Below are 24,729 nucleotides of genomic sequence, written 5' to 3'. Positions count from 1 at the left end.
GTTTCTCCCACCAACACTAATAATAGATATTCCAGAACGAATGGTTTGGAACGACTACACGTGTCCCTTTACGAACGGACCATCTTACCCTTGCTGCCATTTAAATATGGCGACACGCCTCTTCTTCTTCACTGCATTTTACAGTATTGGCTGATTTTCCGAACACGATCGTTGTGCTCTCTTCCGTTTGATTTCCTTCAGGTATTAGTTTTCTCTATCTTTTTCGTCTTTCATGCAGTTGACCATTCTGTCTATCTTTGATCTTTGTTTTGAATCCTTTCCCTGTTGTCTTCCGCTTTTTCTTCCAGATTTTAGACATATAGATGTTGTCAGGTTATGCTCTTTCTGTTAACTTGTCTTTGTATCCCATGAGGATTCATTTTGCTCTTTTGTTTTTGGTTTTAAATTATTTAACTTGCTCGAGATCTGTAAAAGATGATTTCGGCTACAAGTGTAGATTGCGAAATTCGGGAGCTTTTTTGGCTTATTTACGCCTTTAAATGTTAATCAGGGTTTCTAATTATGCTCCGTGATTACGCAAGTTGTGTATTGTGTTGATTTCGTTTAAAGATGCAGATATTCGTGAAGACCCTGATCGGTAAGACCATAACCCTTGAGGTGGAGAGCTCTGATACCATCGACAATGTAAAGGCCAAGATTTAGGACAAAGAGGGAATTCCACCAGACCAACAGTGTCTCATCTTTGCCGGTAAGCAGTTGGAAGATGGACGCACTCTCGCCGACTACAACATCCAGAAGGAATCCACTCTTCACCTTGTCCTCCATCTTAGAGATGGGATGCAGATCTTTGTCAAGACCCTGACCGAGAAGACAATTACCCTGGAAGTTGAGAGTTCTGACACAATTGACAATGTCAAGGCCAAGATCCAAGACAAGGAGGGGATTCCACCAGATCAGCAGAGGTTGATCTTTGCTGGAAAGCAACTTGAGGACGGATGCACTCTTACCGATTACAACATCCAGAAGGAGTCGACTCTTCACCTTGTCCTCCGACTCAGAGGCGGGATGCAAATCTTTGTGAAAACCCTGACCGGCAAGACCATGGGAGGACTCTGGCGGATTACAACATTTAGAAGGAGTCAACCCTGCATCTTGTCCTTCAGCTCCATGGTGGTATGCAAATATTTGTGAAGGACATGGCACCTAACCTTTTTCAAAGGTTAAAAATATGAAAACCGAAACGGATTCCAACTTGACCCGTTCCTTATTCAAGAGATTGTCCTCAAATTCTGAAATTGCGGAATTTATTGATTCTATAACATGGTCTTTGTTGGTAAACACTTTATAAGACTTTGTTGTTTTTACTCATGTTTGAAGTGTAAGACTTTTTAAAGTGTTTTACCAAGCTTTTGATAAATATATCATCATCACTTTGTTCTTCCTCTAAGTCTTCCACCTCAATATTGTTCCCAAGTGAATTAGGGTTGCTTTTTAACAATATGATTGCTCTTTTTTTGCTTCATTTTCTTCTCTTTTGTGGTCGTTTTTCTCTTTGAATAGTCCCAAATTTCTCCTTTGCTTTTTAACTCATGCTCACCCAAAATTTTCACTAATCCATAATAATTTCTCCTTTACTTTTTAACTCATGCTCACCCAAAATTTTCACTAATCCATAATGTGAGAGGACATGGCACCTAACCTTTTTCAAAGGTTAAAAATATGAAAACCGAAACGGATTCCAACTTGACCCGTTCCTTATTCAAGAGATTGTCCTCAAATTCTGAAATTGCGGAATTTATTGATTCTATAACATGGTCTTTGTTGGTAAACACTTTATAAGACTTCGTTGTTTTTACTCGTGTTTGAAGTGTAAGACTTTTTAAAGTGTTTTACCAAGCTTTTGATAAATATATCATCATCACTTTGTTCTTCCTCTAAGTCTTCCACCTCAATATTGTTCCCAAGTGAATTAGGGTTGCTTTTTAACAATAGGATTGCTCTTTTTTTGCTTCATTTTCTTCTCTTTTGTGGTCATTTTTCCCTTTGAATAGTCCCAAATTTCTCCTTTGCTTTTTAACTCATGCTCACCCAAAATTTTCACTAATCCATAATGGAAAACTTAATTTTGGATTTCCGGGGTTTTCTTTAAAGTTCTATGAGATCACCAGATCACCTAGAATTTTCACTAACCCATAATGGCAAACTTAATTTTAGATTTGCAAGGTTTTCTTTAAACTAATATGAAAATAAAATAGAATTTTCACTAACCCATAATGGCAAATTTTTTAATAGTCCCAAATTTCTCCTTTACTTTTTAACTCATGCTCACCCAAAATTTTCACTAATCCATAATGGCAAACTTAATTTTGGATTTCTGGGGTTTTCTTTAAAGTTCTATGAGATCACCTAGAATTTTCACTAACCCATAATGGCAAACTTGATTTTAGATTTCCCGGGTTTTCTTTAAACTAATATGAAAATAAAATAAAATTTTCACTAACCCATAATGGCAAATTTAATTTTGGATTTCCAGGGTTTTCTTTAAACTTCTATGAAAATAAAATAGAAGGATAAGTTTCTTTGTACTTTCCATATACATCTACAACCTTGGAATTCCCATCTTATGATTTATTCCCCATCGTTCGTGAAGACCTTGACCGGTAAGACCATAACCCTTGAGGTGGAGAGCTCTGATACCATCGACAATGTAAAGGCCAAGATTCAGGACAAAGAGGGAATTCCACCAGTCCAGCAGCGTCTCATATTTGCCGGTAAGCAGTTGGAAGATGGACGCACTCTCGCTGACTACAACATCCAGAAGGAATCCACTCTTCACCTTGTCCTCCATCTTAGAGGTGGGATGCAGATCTTTGTCAAGACCCTGACCGGGAAGACAATTACCCTGGAAGTTGAGAGTTCTGACACAATTGACAATGTCAAGGCTAAGATCCAAGACAAGGAGGGGATTCCACCGGATCAGCAGAGGTTGATCTTTGCTGGAAAGTAACTTGAGGACGGATGAACTCTTGCCGATTACAACATCCAGAAGGAGTCGACTCTTCACCTTGTCCTCCGCCTCAGAGGCGGGATGCAAATCTTTGTGAAAACCCTGACCGGCAAGACCATCAGCAGAGATTGATCTTTGCTAGGAAGCAACTTGAAGATGGAAGGACTTTGGCGGATTACAACATTCAGAAGGAGTCAACCCTGCATCTTGTCCTTCGGCTCCGTGGTGGTATGCAGATATTTTTGAAGACGTTGACAGGCAAGACGATCACACTAGAGGTTGAGAGCTCCGATATGATTGATAACGTAAAAGCGAAAATTCAGGACAAGGAAGGGATTCCTCCTGATCAGCAGAGGCTCATATTTGCTGGTAAACAGCTGGAGGATGGGCGAACTCTAGCCGACTATAACATCCAGAAGGAGTCTACACTTCACCTTGTTTTGCGTCTGCGTGGTGGGTGTCGAAATTCTCGACATATATTTTAATGAATAGGGTCTAAACACGCATTTCATCGAATTCTTAGCTAGCTGGCAATTAAATACACTGTCAAATTTGTTCTACTGGTTATTTTTAGTATGTTGTTATGTGGCACTCTTATGAAGAGAACTTTCAATAAAAATTAAAGCTTTGCAGGTTAATTTTATGATGGTTTGTGATGTGTTCATGAACTATTGCTCTGGAACTCGTTTTCCAAAAATAATATTATGATATTATATATCTTAGATATATTTTCCAACGGTTTTATTAGAAAATTTTAAAGTTATATGTTGTAAATAATTAATTAATTTTTTTGAAGGGTTAAAAATGATGAAAAGGAATAGAATGATAAAACGGAGATAGTTTAGAACATTGATATCATTGAAAACTCTGTTTATGATTTTAAACTTCATCGAATGTGAGAGGACATGGCACCTAACCTTTTTCAAAGGTTAAAAATATGAAAACCGAAACCGATTCCAACTTGACCTGTTCCTTATTCAAGAGATTGTCCTCAAATTCCGAAATTGCGGAATTTATTGATTCTATAACATGGTCTTTGTTGGTAAACACTTTATAAGACTTCGTTGTTTTTACTCGTTTTTGAAGTGTAAGACTTTTTAAAGTGTTTTACCAAGCTTTTGATAAATATATCATCATCACTTTGTTCTTCCTCTAAGTCTTCCACCTCAATATTGTTCCCAAGTGAATTAGGGTTGCTTTTTAACAATAGGATTGCTCTTTTTTTGCTTCATTTTCTTCTCTTTTGTGGTCGTTTTTCCCTTTGAATAGTCCCAAATTTCTCCTTTGCTTTTTAACTCATGCTCACCCAAAATTTTCACTAATCCATAATAATTTCTCCTTTACTTTTTAACTCATGCTCACCCAAAATTTTCACTAATCCATAATGGAAAACTTAATTTTGGATTTTCGGGGTTTTCTTTAAAGTTCTATGAGATCACCAGATCACCTAGAATTTTCACTAACCCATAATGGCAAACTTAATTTTAGATTTCCAGGGTTTTCTTTAAACTAATATGAAAATAAAATAGAATTTTCACTAACCCATAATGGCAAATTTTTGAATAGTCCCAAATTTCTCCTTTACTTTTTAACTCATGCTCACCCAAAATTTTCACTAATCCATAATGGCAAACTTAATTTTGGATTTCTGGGGTTTTCTTTAAAGTTCTATGAGATCACCTAAAATTTTCACTAACCCATAATGGCAAACTTGATTTTAAATTTCCTGGGTTTTCTTTAAACTAATATGAAAATAAAATAAAATTTTCACTAACCCATAATGGCAAATTTAATTTTGGATTTCCAGGGTTTTCTTTAAACTTCTATGAAAATAAAATAGAAGGATAAGTTTCTTTGTACTTTCCATATACATCTACAACCTTGGAATTCCCATCTTATGATTTATTCCCCTAGATGTTGAAGTAAATGTTCCATCTCTATGAATGGAAACCATCCAATGTTGTAGTGCATTTCTTACATTTTGGATAATCCAGCAAAATCTTAGCCCCTTTTGGCTCACTTCGAACTACAAAACCCATGGCTCTTCTTCATGAAGCTCTTTGGAATTCCCATCTTATGATTTGTTCCCCTAGATGTTCAAGTAAATGTTCCATCTCTATGAATGGAAACAATCCAACGTTGTAGTGCATTTCTTACGTTTTGGATAATCCAGCAAAATCTTAACCCCTTTTGGTTCACTTCGAAGTAGAAAACCCATGGCTCAGAGACATAACATAATGCATGTGTGTATACTTCATGCTTATTGTTTAACAATTGACCAAATAGAATGGGAAGAAAAGTTGGTTTAATAGACTTTGGTAGGCATGAAAATTGTTGAGGATTGTCATTCATGCCAAATCATGACATGATAACTAGGTTGAGGTCGTGGGATTAGACCATCACTATTCAACATGCATTTAAACTCTTAATTACACTGTAAGGCATTCCTTCTGAAATTAATTCCCCTCTCTGCCCACCTGTCATCCTTGTACGCCATAGGATCCTATGTTAGACGATTGCAAAAGTTTCAACCATTCGATCAGAATGGTTACAAAATGGTTACAAATTCGTTTGGGAAACGGTTTGTGCAATGGTCAGCATAACCGATTACAGCATGGTATCAATCTCATTACTTTTGGCTTCGCAGTGTCTGCAGAGCGCAAGAGGAGAGCAGTGGCTGCAGAGCGCAGGAGGAAAACTAGAGTTGTGATGCCCGATGAGTACAACGACGCACCTTTCTGGGTGTACATTTCAGACATCAGTGTTTCTGTTTCTTCCGGTGAGACAGGCTCTTGTCCTGGCCTTCACCGGGTGCCTGTGCTACAAAAGCATTCTGAAACCTGGTGGATGGCGGATCTAAGGCATGGGCAGTCATATTGTTTTTTATTTACAGTGGTGAATCCTTCCATGCAGGTGTCTTGATTGGTGAGACCTACGTTGAGAAATGTCTTCACATCGCCAGGAGTGTTTGAGCTGAACTTGGAGAGGACTTGGGGAGAGATCATCGACTGTCATATCCAGTAATTCGAGATAGTACTCGAGAGAATCCCATTCTAATCCAAGGGCCACTTCCCCAGTCAGCTTTGAACTGACCATGGATGTCCTCTCCACTATGCCAATCAATGCCTTCACCATAACATTGATGACCTGAGGAGGATTTACTTGCGTGGATTCAGCGGAGAATCCTGCGAGAGTCGAAGCACAAACCTGTGGGTGGGGCATCCTGTCGCAAGCTCCTTTGAGAAATTCATTTGATGTTCGAATCACCTTGACAGAAGTTTTGAATGCTATACAACTACTCTTCGATTGAATATGTTGGACAGAAACATCAACACACTTGAATGTTTAGATGTTTCCTATTGTAAGAACATTGAAATATTACCTCCACAAATAGCATATCAAAAGTACCTAAAAAAAAAAATTACTGCATTAAATGGGTAATATGCATTAAATTACCCAATCCATGATGAGGAGGGGTCCTTCGCATCCGGGCATCCATATTCATAAGACCGTCTTTCATAAGATCCTGGCTCAACGCATCAAAGTGCCCAATGACCTAATCAAGATGCCAAAATCAGGGTCCTCATAGTTCCCTCTACTCATCGTGGTCGCCAAGACATAGGATCAACCATGCACATCCTTCTTCCAATGTGTTATTCATGAGGCACCTTGAGATATACCATACCTCTGATTTTATGTTCACAGAGGCTGCTACAGGGGTTTGCTCCAAAGTGCCTCGCACTTCTTCTATCTTCCAGACTTCCAAGGGTACTGTCACCCTTATCCAATGGTGCCAACACAAAGGAGCTACATACTTTTCTTGGATGAACTTCCTTTGCTTCAACTGCTAGCCAAAAATAGGATCACATGGAGGGCTGCCACTAAACCTTCTTAACAAAATCACATCAACTGCTAGATAATGACATTATGGAGGGCTTTTACTATTCTTCAAAAATCATTTTCAGATTGATGTCTAAGGGGACCATCCCTTCTCATAACTGCATCCTCTATTTTTATTGGCTTCAGGGCACCTCTTATGAAGGTTTCAAAGACATGAATATATATTCCTTATTGATTTGCAAGTTGGATTGAATGGAACAGGCTTTTAACACTTGTATATGTATTTGGATTTGGAATTTATTGTTTGGTAGATTTGGAGCTCAATGTCTGATGAGGTGTGTTTGAATATAGTTGATTGTGTTTGTGCAGTGGATTTATAAATATTTTTATTGAATTTTGGATGTGTTCGCATAGAATTGTTGACATTTGTTAATTGGGTTTATTTTTAGTGGTTGATTTTAAAGTTATGTGAGTGGTATAATGAGCTATATTGTTTTGATAAATATTGTTGTAATAGTTTTAGCCTAGAGTTTTCTGAACTCTTAAATGAGTATCCCTGTGGGCTGGTTTGATATCAACAACTTCAATAAACTTATAAAAAAAATATTCTTCCACTTAATTACAATGCTTTACAGTAAAATCAAGATATCTAAGCTTAGGTCAAGTCTTAGGTCACTTGATAGACCAAAATAATAATAATAAATAGAAATAATATAACAAAATACATAAAATAATTACTTCTGGTTTATAATTAACTCATAAATACCACGATTGCGGATTTCTTTCCTCAAAAAAATGAATTGGTGACGTTTGAACCTTCTGCCACACTCTCAGAAATAAAATAACAAAATACATGAAAATAATTACGCCGTAAGGCGTTCCCCTCTAAAATCAACACCCCAAGCTGCTACAGTGTGCGATTATGGACAATTGATTATCTATGTTAGATGATAGAAGCATCTTCTACCGCCAGATCGATAGCTAAAAACAGTTACTAACTCCCAGCAACTATACAGCGAAGATGGATACCTCCACGTGGTTACTAACTCCCCAACAATTGCGTGACGAAGATTGATACTCCACGCAGTTAATAACTCCCCAGCAATTATGCGGCGAAGATCGATACGGTTACATGGATGCTCCTTCTGCTCTGTATCGACTCTTCCACTCCTCTTTCTCAACGGCCCCACGTTCCTCGTAGTTTCTCCCACCAACACTAATAATAGATATTCCAGAACAAACTGTTTGGAACGACTACACGTGTCCCTTTACGAACGAACCATCTTACCCTTGTTGCCATTTAAATATGGCGACACGCCTCTTCTTCTTCATTGCATTTTACAGTATTGGCTGATTTTCCGAACGCGATCGCTGTGCTCTCTTCCGTTTGATTTCCTTCAGGTATCAGTTTTCTCTATCTTTTTCGTCTTTCATGCAGTTGACCATTCTGTCTATCTTTGATCTTTGTTTTGAATCCTTTCCCTGTTGTCTTCCACTTTTTCTTCCAGATTTTAGACATATAGATGTTGTCAGGTTATGCTCTTTCTGTTAACTTGTCTTTGTATCCCATGAGGATTCATTTTGCTCTTTTGTTTTTGGCTTTAAATTATTTAACTTGCTCGAGATCTATAAAAGATGATTTCGGCTACGAGTGTAGATTGTGAAATTCGGGAGCTTTTTTGGCTTATTTACGCCTTTAAATGTTAATCAGGGTTTCTAATTATGCTCCGTGATTACGCAGGTTGTGTATTGTGTTGATTTCGTTTAAAGATGCAGATATTTGTGAAGACCTTGACCGGTAAGACCATAACCCTTGAGGTGGAGAGATTTGATACCATCGACAATGTAAAGGCCAAGATTCGGGACAAAGAGGGAATTCCACCAGACCAGCAGCATCTCATCTTTGTCGGTAAGCAGTTGGAAGATGGACGCACTCTCTCCGACTACAACATCCAGAAGGAATCCACTCCTCACCTTGTCCTCCATCTTATAGGTGGGATGCAAATCTTTGTCAAGACCCTGACCAGGAAGACAATTACCCTGGAAGTTGAGAGTTCTGACACAATTGACAATGTCAAGGCCAAGATCATGGACAAGGAGGGGATTCCACCGGATCAGCAGAGGTTGATCTTTGCTGGAAAGAAACTTGAGGACGGATGCACTCTTGCCGATTACAACATCCAGAAGGAGTCGACTCTTCACCTTGTCCTCCGCCTCAGAGGTGGGATACAAATCTTTGTGAAAACCCTGACCGGCAAGACCATCAGCAGAGATTGATCTTTGCTAGGAAGCAACTTGAAGATGGGAGGACTCTGGCGGATTACAACATTCAGAAGGAGACAACCCTGCATCTTGTCCTTCGGCTCCGTGGTGGTATGCAGATATTTGTGAAGACGTTGACAGGCAAGACGATCACACTAGAGGTTGAGAGCTCCGATACGATTGATAACGTAAAAGCGAAAATTCAGGACAAGGAAGGGATTCCTCCTGATCAACAGAGGCTCATATTTGCTGGTAAATAGCTGGAGGATGGGCGAACTCTGGCCCACTATAACATCGAGAAGGAGTCTACACTTCACCTTGTTTTGCGTCTGCGTGGTCAGTGTCGAAATTCTCGACATATATTTTAATGAATAGGGTCTAAACACGCATTTCATTGAATTCTTAGCTAGCTGGCAATTAAATACACTGTCAAATATGTTCTACTGGTTATTTTTAGTATGTTGTTATGTGGCACTCTTATGAAGAGAACTTTCAATAAAAATTAAAACTTTGTGGGTTAATTTTATGATGGTTTGTGATGTGTTCATGAACTATTGCTCTGGAACTCGTTTTCCAAAAATAATATTATGATATTATATATCTTAGATATATTTTCCAATGGTTTTATTAGAAAATTTTAAAGTTATATGTTGTAAATAATTAATTAATTTTTTTGAAGGGTTAAAAATGATGAAAAGGAATAGAATGATAAAATGGAGATATTTTAGAACGTTGATATCATTGAAAACTTTGTTTATGATTTTAAACTTCATCGAATGTGAGAGGACATGGCACCTAACCTTTTTCAAAGGTTAAAAATATGAAAACCGAAACGGATTCCAACTTGACCCGTTCCTTATTCAAGAGATTGTCCTCAAATTCTGAAATTGTGGAATTTATTGATTCTATAACATGGTCTTTGTTGGTAAACACTTTATAAGACTTCGTTGTTTTTACTCGTGTTTGAAGTGTAATACTTTTTAAAGTGTTTTACCAAGCTTTTGATACATATATCATCATCACTTTGTTCTTCCTCTAAGTCTTCCACCTCAATATTGTTCCCAAGTGAATTAGGGTTGCTTTTTAACAATAGGATTGCTCTTTTTTTGCTTCATTTTCTTCTCTTTTGTGGTCGTTTTTCCCTTTGAATAGTCCCAAATTTCTCCTTTTCTTTTTAACTCATGCTCACCCAAAATTTTCACTAATCCATAATAATTTCTCCTTTACTTTTTAACTCATGCTCACCCAAAAATTTCACTAATCCATAATGGAAAACTTAATTTTGGATTTTCGGGGTTTTCTTTAAAGTTCTATGAGATCACCAGATCACCTAGAATTTTCGCTAACCCATAATGGCAAACTTAATTTTAGATTTCCAGGGTTTTATTTAAACTAATATGAAAATAAAATAGAGTTTTCACTAACCCATAATGGCAAACTTGATTTTAGATTTCTCGTGTTTTCTTTAAACTAATATGAAAATAAAATAAAATTTTCACTAACCCATAATGGAAAATTTAATTTTGGATTTCCAGGGTTTTCTTTAAACTTATATGAAAATAAAATAGAAGGATAAGTTTCTTTGTACTTTCCATATACATCTACAACCTTGGAATTCCCATCTTATGATTTATTCCCCTAGATGTTGAAGTAAATGTTCCATCTCTATGAATGGAAACCATCCAACGTTGTAGTGCATTTCTTACGTGCATTTCTTACATTTTGGATAATCCAGCAAAATCTTAGCCCCTTTTGGCTCACTTCGAACTACAAAACCCATGGCTTCTTCTTCATGAAGCTCTTTGGAATTCCCATCTTATGATTTGTTCCCCTAGATGTTCAAGTAAATGTTCCATCTCTATGAATGGAAACAATCCAATGTTGTAGTGCATTTCTTACGTTTTGGATAATCCAGCAAAATCTTAACCCCTTTTGGTTCACTTCGAAGTACAAAACCCATGGCTCAGAGACATAACATAATGCATGTGTGTATACTTCATGCTTATTGTAATGCATGTGTGTATACTTCATGCTTATTGTTTAACAGTTGACCAAATAGAATGGGAAGAAAAGTTGGTTTAATAGACTTTGGTAGGCATGAAAATTGTTGAGGATTGTCGTTCATGCCAAATCATGACATGATAACTAGGTTGAGGTCGTGGGATTAGACCATCACTATTCAACATGCATTTAAACTCTTAATTACGCCGTAAGGCATTCCCTCTGAAATTAATTCCCCTCTCTGCCCACCTGTCATCCTTGTACGCCATAGGATCCTATGTTAGACGATTGCAAAAGTTTCAACCATTCGATCAGAATGGTTACAAAATGGTTACAAATTCGTTTGGGAAATGGTTTGTGCAATGGTCAGCATAACCGATTACAGCATGGTATCAATCTCATTACTTTTGGCTTCGCAGTGTCTGCAGAGCGCAAGAGGAGAGCAGTGGCTGCAGAGCGCAGGAGGAAAACTAGAGTTGTGATGCCCGACGAGTACAACGACGCACCTTTCTGGGTGTACATTTCAGACATCAGCGTTTCTATTTCTTCCGGTGAGACAGGCTCTTGTCCTGGCCTTCACCAGGTGCCTGTGCTACGAAAGCATTCTGAAACCTGGCGGATGGTGGATCTAGGGCATGGGAAGTCATATTGTTTTTTATTTACAGTGGCGAATCCTTCCATGCAGGTGTCTTGATTGGTGAGACCTACGTTGAGAAATGTCTTCACATCGCCAAGAGTGTTTGAGCTGAACTTGGAGAGGGCTTGGGGAGAGATCATCGACTGTCATATCCAGTAATTCGAGATAGTACTCGAGAGCATCCCATTCTAATCCAAGGGCCACTTCCCCTGTCAGCTTTGAACTGACCATGAATGTCCTCTCCACTATGCCAATCAATGCCTTCACCATAACATTGATGACCTGAGGAGGATTTGCTTGCGTGGATTCAGCGGAGAAGCCTGCGAGAGTCGAAGCGCAGACCTGTGGGTGGGGCATCCTGTCGCAAGCTCCTTTGAGAAATTCATTTGATGTTCGAATCACCTTGACAGAAGTTTTGAATGCTATACGACTACTCTTCGACTGAATATGTTGGACAGAAACATCAACACACTTGAATGTTTAGATGTTTCCTATTGTAAGAACATTGAAATATTACCTCCACAAATAGCATATCAAAAGTACCTAAAAAAATTAAATTACTGCATTAAATGGGTAATATGCATTAAATTACCCAATCCATGATGAGGAGGGGTCCTTCGCATCTGGGCATCCATATTCATAAGACCGTCTTTCATAAGACCGTCTTTCATAAGATCCTGGCTCAACGCATCAAATTGCCCAATGACCTAATCAAGATGCCAAAATCAGGGTCCTCATAGTTCCCTCTACTCATCGTGGTCGCCAAGACATAGTATCAACCATGCACATCCTTCTTCCAATGTGTTCTTCATGAGGCACCTTGAGAGGTACCATACCTCTGATTTTATGTTCACACAGGTTGCTACAGGGGTTTGCTCCAAAGTGCCTCGCACTTCTTCTATCTTCCAGACTTCCAAGGGTACTGTCACCCTTATCCAATGGTGCCAACACAAAGGAGCTGCATACTTTTCTTGGATGAACTTCCTTTGCTTCAGCTGCTAGCCAAAAATAGGATCACATGGAGGGCTGCCACTAAACCTTATTAACAAAATCACATCAACTGCTATATAATGACATTATGGAGGGCTTTTACTATTCTTCAAAAATCATTTTCAGATTGATGTCTAAGGGGACCATCCCTTCTCATAACTGCATCCTCTATTTTTATTGGCTTCAGGGCACCTCTTATGAAGGTTTCAAAGACATGAATATATATTCCTTATTGATTTGCAAGTTGGCTTGAATGGAACAGGCTTTTAACACTTGTATATGTATATATATATATATATATATATATATATATATATATATATGCGCTTGTAACAGTGATAAGGACTTGGCCTCTTCTTCAATACACAAAATAGGGTTCCTTGATTTTACTAATATAGATGACATAGGATGCCCACTGATTGTCTTTTCAAGGCTTGCAAATATATGCATTCAAAATCTTGACTTCCTTAAATTATGAAGGGCATTAGAACTGTCCTTTAAAAGATTCTCCGCTTCCTTACAAATATGTGGAATGAGAAGTCCACCGCCTTTCTTCTTTTATAGCCCAGAGATCAAGAAATCACAACCCCAATGACCTATATTGGTCAGCCAAATTCACAGAGCATGATAGTATATAGCAGTGCTTTATGTGACATAGGCTTCTTGGCCTTATTACAAGCACAAGGAATAAGTAGGCATCTTCTTAGATAAAACAATCGACATTAACAAAACTTTTTCTCTTCAATAACTCAGAGAACAAAGAGGCATGAATAGGTCGGATTCACTGTCTGAATTGAAGAGCGAGAGAGAATATAAGACAGAGTTCACCGAGCCATAACATTTCTGCCTCCATACCACAAGATCGAGAACAGAGTAATCCTTTCTCCAAGGTTGGCTTCATGAAATGACCTTTGGCATATTCTTGTGTTCTTGCACTTTTCTTGGCCTCTTAGGAGAATAAATTTCTTTTCAAAATACTTATCCAAAAGCATACTTATGCCCAGAATGTAAAAGAGAGATAGCTCCATTGCATAGCAGACCTTTATTTTTTCTTGTGCTCAGAACAATAGGAACACTTGGCTCCTTCTTAATGGTTCAGAGAACTAGGCCAACAACTCGGTTCTTCATTGCTCCATAGGACTCTCTTTAATTCATTGATCAAATCCAAATAAATATATGTATCCCTAGAGTCACTTATTTGATCCTCAATAAATTTGCTTGTCGGACATCTTTGTTTACAAGACTTGAATTTATGTGAGCACAGGTGACTGGATGGAAGGGCTGCTAGCTTCAGAATTCTGATGCAAAGGTGCCAAAGGGATCAGATCTTCAAACATACTGTTGACTGCTTTATCCAATGAGAAGATTGGACTCGGATCAACAAATTCTTAAAACAAAACTCTTCATTGACTTCTTATCATGACACGTGGTTTAGCTGTTGAAGGAGGACTTTAGCATCTTCAGATTTGATTAATGGCCTTCATGAGCTATTTAGCCCAGCTCTTGCATATACCTAGACTTGTATTATTTTTCGAGACCTCTCATGTTTTCTAAGGCTTGCAACAAGATACTTCAAATACATTAACAGTCCACTGCTTCATCTCTTGAGATTTCATTCCTCCTCTTGCTTGGGCTTGACCTCAGCTAGCTCTAATACCATGTTAATTTTTTAGTTAACATGTTCTTTGCTTAGGTCAGAGGTCAGTTACTTCATTAATCCATTAGCCCATTATTAATTCCATTAATCCATTAGCAATCACGTTGACCATTATCACATGACAGTAACTGATGAAAAAACATCAAACATAAATGCAAAAGACAAGCCAAGACAAGAGGACACCATGATTTAGACTTAAAGCTAGGGCAAAACCCGACAAGGGGGAAAACCCACAGATCTTTTCTTCTTGATAATATCAAATGTTCACAGAGAGAGAAATCCATAAGTACAATGATACATTAGTCAAACTCAATATATTGACTTGCCATAGATGATCCCAATCAAATGTCCAAAAGTCAAAGTCACATATGCAGAAGTCAACAACAGTCAAAGCTATCCTAACCATACAGCAATCAACGGTTAACAACTCAGTCAAATCAGCCCAATCTATTTGGTAAAAGGAGAGAGAAATTCACCCTCTCTAGGAAGTCAAAACACAGTCAAGGCAGCCTTCAAAAGTCTGGTCAAAACTTGGTCAACAGTCTACGGTTAAACCAGCCTCAGACCTGTGGTCAAACACCTTAGTTTGTGCTCGATTCCTCTACTCACAAGTGTGGCCTAGCTGGCAGAGTAATAATCCATCAAAGTCGCAGTCAAACAGTTGGTCAAAATGTCTAGTCCATGCTGCTCTGTGTACTGGAAAAGTCACCCGCAGAAAATCACAGGAAATCCGTCCTCCAAAAATTTTCACGTATGGGAGAGAGATAGTTTCTCAAAGAAAGTAGAATCCATCATGAGAGGAAAGAGAAAATCATGTGTGTTGATGCCAAAATGGAGTGAACTCATCTTATATTTGTACAATTAAATGTGGGTCAAAGGTCATGTCTTTTGGGCTTCATGAGCCTACATGACTGTGGGGCTGACCTTGACCAAAACCAACATTGTGGACTTGACTTCAAATATACATTTCTGCATGTCAAAATCCATTGTGCTTTAGGTCAAATTGGTCCTCTCGAGAAGAGGAATCCAATGCCATCATCATCTCATACAAAGGAGCCGTCCATACTGGAATTTGACCTTAGTTGACCATTTTTAACAATTGCCTATACAGAACATCTAGTTAAAAGACTAATTTTACTCTCAATAAACATTGGACAAAAACTTCTCTCGATCCAGTTTGAATTTGGTAGTATCAAACAAAATTTTCATTCCATAGATGAAACAAATTTTGTATTGCACAAGAGTTCAGTTTTTTTGTGGAGAGGTATGTTCATGACACCTCACTTACAAACTGGTTTGTTGTAAAGTTCATCTTAACAATGATTGATTCACTCAAATGAAATAAAGTGGGCAATAGATCCACATACACATCCTACACACATGGACACATACATAAATATTGTGGGAAGGACAGGAAGATGTGCTGACCTGACTTGAAAAAGAAATTGTTTCAAACCAATGTTGTCAGACTTGGACTCTTCTAAGACTCGGTTGGGCTGTGACTCAGGAAGACTCAGCAGAATCTTTCAGACTTGGCAAAGAGAAAAAAAAAATACTCAGAATATGTGTTGGCAAGTTTCAGAGGAGTCTGGAAAGTGGGGATTATGACAGAAGAGTGTCTAGGAGTTACTCTTTTCAGCGGCGACTCAGTGGACTTGGCAAGATTCAGGAGTCCGAAAAGAGTCTGAAAACATTGTTTTGAACAAGCATCAGTCACAGTCGAAAAGAAAATGAACAGGAAAAAAAAAAAAAAAAAATCAACACTCTTAATAGAAAGGATACATGTGTAGAGTTCTATTTAAGAGTTCAAGGCTAGACTCCAGTATAAAAGTAAATTATGTTTGCTGCTGGAAACTGTAAAGTAGACAAACAACAAGCTAAGTATTTTATTTAGCTGTGTTAGCACTTGAAATTTCACCTCAGGCTGAAAAGGCAAACCTCAAAGCTACATCAAACCATTCAGCCTCGTAGCTAGCCCTACGGGGCAGGAGAAGGCTCTCTCCGGTCAATCTCGGTATATCTTCAATGGGATGAGATGACCAACAAGGTAACACTGATATTAGGCTAGTAAACTGATGAAAAAGGTTGATTTGGGGTTTTTTGGGTTTTTGGTGGCAAATTGAGGAATTGCAATTTTGGGTGCGGGGATTTGACACAGTTTCTGCAGGGGGTTCTTTGGGCGAGGTAGGAGACCGTATTGATGCCTATGACTGAGGTGGATGATTAGGAAGAAAGATAAGAAGGCTAAAGAGAGAAAACAATGAATTTGAATTCTCTTTAGACAGTAGAAAACATAGAAATTAAACAAATTTAAAAGTAGAGCATGGCAAGCATGAATTCTAACTTTATCACTTCATTTGTTTAATATGCAGCAGTATAGAAAGGAAATGAATCACATAACAAAGCTTACAAGAACATGAAGAAACACACCATCAACACATGAGTCCACAAGAATCCCAAAGATGACTGCAAAACCCTGGTCTTCCTTAGCCAAAAATTGCAGAGATACAAGTGAAATAATACAGTGATAGCTTCTCCCTCAAGAGTCCAACCTTCCAACCTCTGAAAATGATTAAGAAAATACATAATATAGGCAAGCCAACCTCTTCCCTTGCCTCTAGGGGTCGAGCTCATCCTTCTAGGAGCTGTTTCAACTAATTCTAAACTGAGCACTAAAATCTAGGCAGTCAAAACAACTTGCCTCTATAAGCTAGGAAACCAATCCATTCATTAAATATTTACCCTTGACATGAATGAATCTTCTAGAAGTGTTAAACAAGAGTAAAAGTGTCTTAGAGTTACAATTATTACATCAAAGATAATCATCTTCAACCCCAAAAAGTCAAACCAAGTCAAACTGTGCTTTTCCGAGCTGTACAGTGAAATCTGGCAAAGTCTGCTCAACGGGTCGCGCACATTTTCTCAACGGGTCGCGCACATTGGGAGCTCTGTTTGAGGCACTTCCCGGTGTCAGAATCAGGTGCAGGATAGCTCGTTGGAAAGGTCTTTGAGTCTACTTTCCAACCCAACTATAATTTTTCAATTTGGAGTTCATTTGCCCTGTCAAAAATCAATTCTCCCAAGACAGCTTTCTGCAGTTCAAAAAAGTGGCAGAAAGTCAAATTTTTCATGTATTTTGACCTTCTGGAGGCCCAAAACTCCATAAAAACTCAAGTCCATCCATGGGCATATGTAACTTTGCATAAAAAATCAGGAAATGCTGAGTTTTTGTGAAAAGGAGTTGCCATGACAAAGGGTCTCACCGGGGGTGAGACCCGTTGAGGAGCCAAAACCTGTAAATTTCCAAAAATTGCCAAAATTACCCAAAATTCTCAAAAAATTTTGGGATTTGAGCTGTGGCTAGGCTATTGAGTGCCATGATCCTTGAGTGAAGCCTCAGCCAAGATACGGAGGGGATTTGGCCTCTTTCTCCTTTTTTGTGCCTTGGCCAACCGCCTTGGATCCGGCGATTGTAATTTTGACATTTCTCTAAAACCATGACACCTGTGCAAAAAGTGAAGGAGGTTTTTCTTCTTTGGCATGTTGTGGAAAAAAACCTCTCTCAGTTTTCGAAAATTCATCTTTTATTGCTCTGAAACATCATTTGAGTGCAACTTGTCCCGATGTGTGAAACAAGGAATTTTGTCGAAATGGAGCGAAATGAAGGGGATAGGGGGCTTCTAAATTCTTGGGGAAATTTTTGGGAGTAGGGAGGGATGTTAGGGAGCAGAGGAAAGTGGAATCTCAGAGATTGAGCAAGGGGAAGGGGTCCAAAAGGGCAAAACACAGGCCAAACCTAGAAAATTGCCAAGTTGTAGCTAGAAACTAGGGTTTGCGCAAAAATGAGGAATTTGGCGGATCTAAGGGATGGGAAGTGTTTGATAAGGTATTTTAAGGATAGGGGAAGGTGTATGAACATCAGGAAACAAGTTTTGCCGATTATTTAGCCGCCCAAGAGAAATTGCCTTCAAAACCCTAGGAGAGGGAAATGACCTTGCCTAGGCACAACTGAAGCATGAATAAGTTGTAAAAAGACTCATTAGACACTGAGATGATAATGAAAACCCTCTGAATGATGATAGGCTCAGCTGAATGATGACATGGACTGACATTTGGGCAAACCCTAGACCTAATGCGTAGTGACCAAATTTTGCTTGAAGACTCACTGAAATAACAAAATTTGACCTTGACACTCTGAGACCACTTTGTAAGAGCATATTTGATCACTGTAGGAAGGCTGGAAAGACTGACACTAACAAGCTGAACATGAAATGCTTTGAAAATGCTCAAACGTTAAAATCAGTCAAATTCCTGCCATTTATTTGGACCTAATTTCATACATAAGCATGCTAGGAAACCACACTCCTCTATAAAAGTATACAAGTTGTAAGACGATTATATAAACAATCATAGATTGAAACAATTTCGAGCAAACGAAATGTTATTTCAATATATTGGCCCTGTTCAAGTTTTGAATGATTTAGAAATTAGCAGATCTGTTAGGTAGTGGAGGCAGGAATTTGCACTTCTTTTCTATCAAACCTGGTAGCTGATAAAAGATGAGAAACAACTTAATCACACGCCTGTTGGTAAAGGCCTAATACTAAGAAGGCAAGTAGAAGTGGATGATTAAGATTGTTTATAGGTTTAGCCAACAGTTTTATTGGTAACATGCTTAGTTTGAACTTTTGGTGATATTGTTTCATCACATAGGCTGACTACGGTTTGGTGAATTGTTACTGGAAATATACTTAAATCAAGATAAAATATAGGTGGTAATACCTAGTTGAATGGAGAGTCCCAGTATATTGGCCCTTTTGAGGATTATTACTTGACCAGTTTGTTGCCTTAGTCTGCTGAGTACATTTTTTTTGTTTTTGTTGGTTGGTTGTTGTTGTAATTGGTAAATTGTATAGGTGATTTTCATTCACATGCTTATTGGAATAGCTGGCTCTTGAATAGGGCAGTCATGCAGTTGAGTATGTGAGAGGGGTTTGTAGAACGCATTATCTAATGAACTCTTATGTAGAGGAAAAAAGCCTCACTCATAGCCTACTCAAGGCTTCAGATGGGAATTTATTTTATAGATTGATCAACTTACTAGAACTACTACTGCACTTTCTTCATCAACAGAAGCCACTTGAAAATGCTTGAAAATAAACTCTCTATAAGGGCCATTGTCAATAAAAATATTTGTAGTGGAGGGGGTTTCTACATGTTGACCAACCATGTAAATTGGATCTTATAAATTATAATTCTTGTTTTCTAGCCTTCTATTTTCTATATATATCAATTGTGTAGGTGATGGCATACTTTTTATAAATAAATTTCCATGGCTATTACGGTTCAATTAAGAGCCAATCTCTTGCAGAGTTCAGAGTTGAATTCATCTGTAACTGCCTTTGATTTAGGGAGTGATCTAGAAAAAACTTCAATGCCTAACAAGACTGTGATAATCACAACCATAAATGCTGCTTGGGCAGAAGAAAACAATGTACTACATTTGTACATGCAGAGCCTTCGAATAGTTATTGAATCATGTTCTCCTCGTTGCAGTGGACCAGGGGTCATTTAATCGTTGCCAACATATTCATCACACTGCGATATTTTGCTGAAAGAAATATCTGATTTCAATGAATCTCCCTCTGCATACCAAGACTAGCGTGAATTGTAAAATTCACTGAATCTGCCTCTGCGTACCACTAGAATTTTTTGGATGAAAATATATGTTTTAAAGGCAAGAAATGGAATGGTTTTTTTGTTATTTGGATTACCAAAAGAAATAGCTTAGTTAAGATAGCTTATAAATGGAGGCATAAGTTCTGAGGCTCTCATGGTGTTATTTCAATATATTGGCCCTGTTCAAGTTTTGAATGATTCAGAAATTAGCAGATCTATTAGATAATGGAGGCAGGAAATTTGCACTTCTTTTCTGTCAAGCCTGGTAGCTGATAGAAGATGAGAAACAACTTAATCACACACGTGTTGGTAAAAGCCTAATACTAAGAAGGCAGGTAGAAGTGGATGATTAAGATTGTTTATAGGTTTAGCCAACAGTTTTATTGGTAACATGTGTAGTTTGAACTTTTGGTGATATTGTTTCATCAGATAGGCTAACTACAGTTTGGTGAATTGTTACTGGAAATATACTTAAATCAAGATAAAATATAGGTGGTAATACCTAGTTGAATGGAGAGTCCCAGTATATTGGCCCTTTGTTGCCTTAGTCTGCTGAGTACATTTTTTTTTGTTGCTTGGTTGTTGTTGTAATTGGTAAATTGTATAGGTGATTTTCATTCACATGCTTATTGGAATAGCTGGCTTCTTGAATAGGGCAGTCATGCAGTTGAGTATGTGAGAGGGGTTTGTAGAACACATTATCTAATGAACTCTTATGTAGAGGCAAAAAGTCTCACTCATAGCCTACTCAGGGCTTCAGATGGGAATTTCTTTTATAGACTGATCAACTTACTAGAACTACTGCTGCACTTTCTTCATCCACAGAAGCCACTTGAAAATGCTTGAAAATAAACTCTCTGTAAGGGCCATTGTCAATAAAAATATTTGCAGTGGAGGCCCTCAGCCCAACAACCATTTTAGCCAGCCTTGGAAGGCAAATAGTTGAGTTCAAACATGATGAAAATTTAATTCCCTGTATACAAAAGCATGTATTAGGTGTTGATAATGGCTAGAAATATGAACTGAAGATGTATATACCTCCTTCTGTACAAAAATGAACAGAAGAGGCAGAGGTATAAGGTTCACCTCAAATTTTCTTGCAAGTTCAATCCACTGTAGGATGTGAAAGGAAGTGTCATAATGCTAAGAGCGAAAAAGAGGGGAAGGAAGAAACTAATAATTTCAGAAATTTTAGCTTTCTATCCGTACCTTGATTTGTTCTAATAAAATAAATATTAATTGTTTGACAGCATCCAGGGAGCTATCTGGTAATAATAATAATATTATTATTAGTATTATAATAATAATAGCAATAATGGAAAGGTGGGGAAGGAAGAAACTAATAATTTCATAAATTTGGACCTTTTGTCCTAGCTTTATTTGTTCTTCAGATCCAACTTATGGTGAACCAGCAGCTTGAAAGCCAATTGCAAGTCATTCAACCAACAACGATCTATAAACATGCCATAGCATTATGTCTCTGCATATTCACAACAGTGATTCCATTGTCATATTATTATTCCCCACTTGGATAGAGCAATGACACAAGGGGTTTCTACATGTTGACCAACCATGTAAATTGGATCTTATAAATTAAAATTCTTGTTTTCTAGCCTTCTATTTCTGTAGATATCAATTGTGTAGTTGATGGCATACTTTTTATAAATTCTTCCACAAACTATTATTATTTACAAAATATTTATTTTCGGAATACACATAACTAACTATTGCAATTGTAACTCATTATCATCCACCCTTGCTTTCAACAATGTCCATTCACATGTCCCTATTCTTCCCCACTCTATACATGTCTCTATTCTTCCCCACTCTATGCCTTACGGCGTTTTCTTTGCAACATAAGATGCAAATGCTAGATATATTTAATTTAAAATTAATTCGTAAATACCAATGCTAACTTAGAAAAAAATAGATTTCCTTCCTCGAAAAAAAATTAGTAATATTTAAACACTTCCACAATAACATAACAAAATACATCAAAATAATTATATCTAATTTATAATTAACTCATAAATACCACTGTAAAGCGCATAAAAGCTATTAAATATGAGATTCAACATCCAACAAACCTACATTTTGAGGCGGTGCCAATAAATTTCCCACAGGGGGCAGGGTACGGACATTCAATACACAATATGTTCAACATTAAATGCTGTGCACCTTGGTGCACATTCATTACAAATATATATTAACAAAGGCATTTCCAAAACTAGAATGATGCGAATGGTCAACATAAGAACGAGACACAAAGCTCAAGTGGAGCAGAACCTTTATATATATATATATAACTTTTCTAAACATATCCCTTATTTTTTTTAATATTTTCATCTCTCTTATTATGTCATAAAGATTTATTAAATTATTAGGAAACTTAAAATTCCTTTACAACTTATACGACCACCATTAAAAAAATGTTGAATTCATGAGTTGATTTTTTATATTAAAAAATTGTAGATTTAATTTTTTTAACATTTTTCTCAAATTTTATATTATAGTATTAGTATTTTATTTTTAAATAAATCAAAATTTTATGGAAATATATATATATATATATATATATAATATTTTTATAAAATATTTTATTATTGATATTTTAATAATTAGTAAAATAGTAATATTTGTACGTTTTAAAAGTAAGTGGGAATCTTTAAAAAATTCCCTATTTTATAGTAAATAGAATCCGTATTCTAATACTCACATATATTTATCTATTTGGAAGTGATGTAGTTGTGTTTTTTCATGCATGACTCACCCATTCATTGCATTAATGTATACATCTTCATTTTGAGTATTATTGTAATTAATTGTTTTAAGAATGTTTATATATCATTGTGACAAGTTGAACTCGATGAAAAATGCTAACACAAGTAACTAACTGGTAACTCGTAAGGGGGTTGTGGGGTTTCCCTTACCTACAATATTGTTTACTATTTCTAAAAGCCATGTCATTATAATTGAATTTGAAAAATACTCTCTTCTTTTGTTTTACCTAAAAAACAGTTAATTAGGAAGGTTTAGTGGTTCAAGAGCCATTCTCCCATAACAATTAAGGAATTCATAAGTAGTTTAAATAGTTGGAAGTGTCCATCAAAGGTATGGGAAAGTACCCACCTTGATTTTTCCATTGACCCACAAATTCCCGAGCCAAGGATGGAGGAATCACAAGTAGGGTTGTGACTATGAGTGCGGGGGGGTAAGAGTGGTCTTAGGAGAAGAAATTATGAGCAAAGAAGCAACCGTTTCCAGAGTTGAATCATTGCTTGATCATTCAAGGCAAGTAGAAATCAAATTGGTTGTTAGAAATTGTGCAGAGAGGTGCCATTCGAGTGCTAGCTAACTTGTTGGGTATTTTACGTTAATAAGACCTATGCTAGACTACTAGAATTCAATGCAGAGGAGCTCAAGACTTAGTCGAGTTGAGAGAGGGCTACAAAATCGATCATCATTTAACAAGCACGAGTGAGAAGGAAATTGTTAAGGGAGTGTTTAAGTAGTGAAAAGGTTTCCTAGTGTTGTGCAAGCCAACTAAGGAGGCATTAAAAACTTTGTGGCAACCCTCTGCTGGTTTAATTGCCTATGAGGGAAAGTGACCTTTGCATTTACCATTCCTTAAGTGATTAAAATTTCCCCTTGTGGTATCATAACCTATTTAGGGGGTGGCCATCTATATAAAGCCCTATTTGTAGTTGAGCGTATGGTTGGTTAGAGAAGGTCCACTCCCAGTAATTTTAGTAGCTTGAGACTTCATATAAGTGTCATTTTTTATCTTCGTGATGGTAATTTGATTACATTTTGCATGATTACTTGCAATTATAAAAAAATTGATTCATTTTTTATGTTATGGTTCTTTAGCTGCAAAAATATCTTGTGAGGATGTTGGAATATTGTAATAATAATGGGTTGAATTGATGTTTCAAGGGTGGGGTAAAAGCCCTTGTGAATACTTGAATTGAATTAATCTACTGTGTGGGAAACAATGTAATAGTCCTTCCATCGTGTAATTGTGTGTAGAGATCTTTTCTAGTAATGCACTGAGTATTCAACCCACCAAAGCCTCAAATCTTATTGTTCAGTGTCATTTTGCAAAGGATCATCTATTTGTTTACTAGTTGAGTTCTTTGTTCATAGGTTCTTTTTCTTCAACAAAAGAATATTTGACCATTAAGTTATATTTGGTCTTATGTATGTTCATGCTTGATTATGTTGGAATCACGATTGTCGTTAGACCAAAACCCAGAGGCATTACTCTTTGTTACAATCACTAGAGTTAGCATCCACAAGAGGCGGTTAGTCCATGTTGTGAAACACATGGGGAGCGTTGAACCCAATGTCCAACAATGTCCCCCCTAGAGCGAGTTGGGTGAGTTTTGAACTCGTTACCTGTCACTTTGATACCACTTGGTGGAATCACGATTGTCGTTAAACCAAAACTCACAAGAATTAGTCATTGTTACAATCGCTAGAGTTAGGATCCACTAGAGGCAGTTAGTCCATGTTGTGAAACACACGGGGAGCGCTAAACCCAATGTCCAACAAATTATTCTTTATCGCTTGCTACTCTTTTATTGTCATATTTCTATGTAAGCCAAGAAACCCAAGTATATGGATTCATAGCTTGGCTTTCTTATAGGCTTGTAGTTTTCAATTTTTTAGCTTGCAATTTTGTGTCAGATCTGG

At 37.3% G+C, this 24,729-nt stretch overlaps 4 pseudogenes; all 4 read left to right on the top strand.

The window, feature by feature from the left end:
- The first annotated feature begins 547 nt into the window (after positions 1-547).
- Positions 548-1,193, top strand: LOC149187055 (polyubiquitin 11-like; annotated as a pseudogene).
- Positions 1,194-2,584: 1,391 nt separating this feature from the next.
- Positions 2,585-2,968, top strand: LOC149187054 (polyubiquitin pseudogene; annotated as a pseudogene).
- LOC149187053 (uncharacterized) lies at positions 2,609-3,453 on the top strand (annotated as a pseudogene).
- Positions 3,454-8,445: 4,992 nt separating this feature from the next.
- On the top strand, positions 8,446-9,380 carry LOC149187052 (polyubiquitin pseudogene; annotated as a pseudogene).
- Positions 9,381-24,729: the final 15,349 nt, after the last annotated feature.

Source organism: Pinus tabuliformis, chromosome 3_1 (genome assembly GCF_031772625.1).
Source record: "Pinus tabuliformis cultivar Carrire ecotype Pingquan chromosome 3_1, CPIR1, whole genome shotgun sequence".
Lineage (NCBI taxonomy): Eukaryota > Viridiplantae > Streptophyta > Pinopsida > Pinales > Pinaceae > Pinus > Pinus tabuliformis.
The sequence above is the reverse complement of the archived record's forward strand: the minus strand, read 5'-3'. Positions and strand labels throughout refer to the sequence as shown.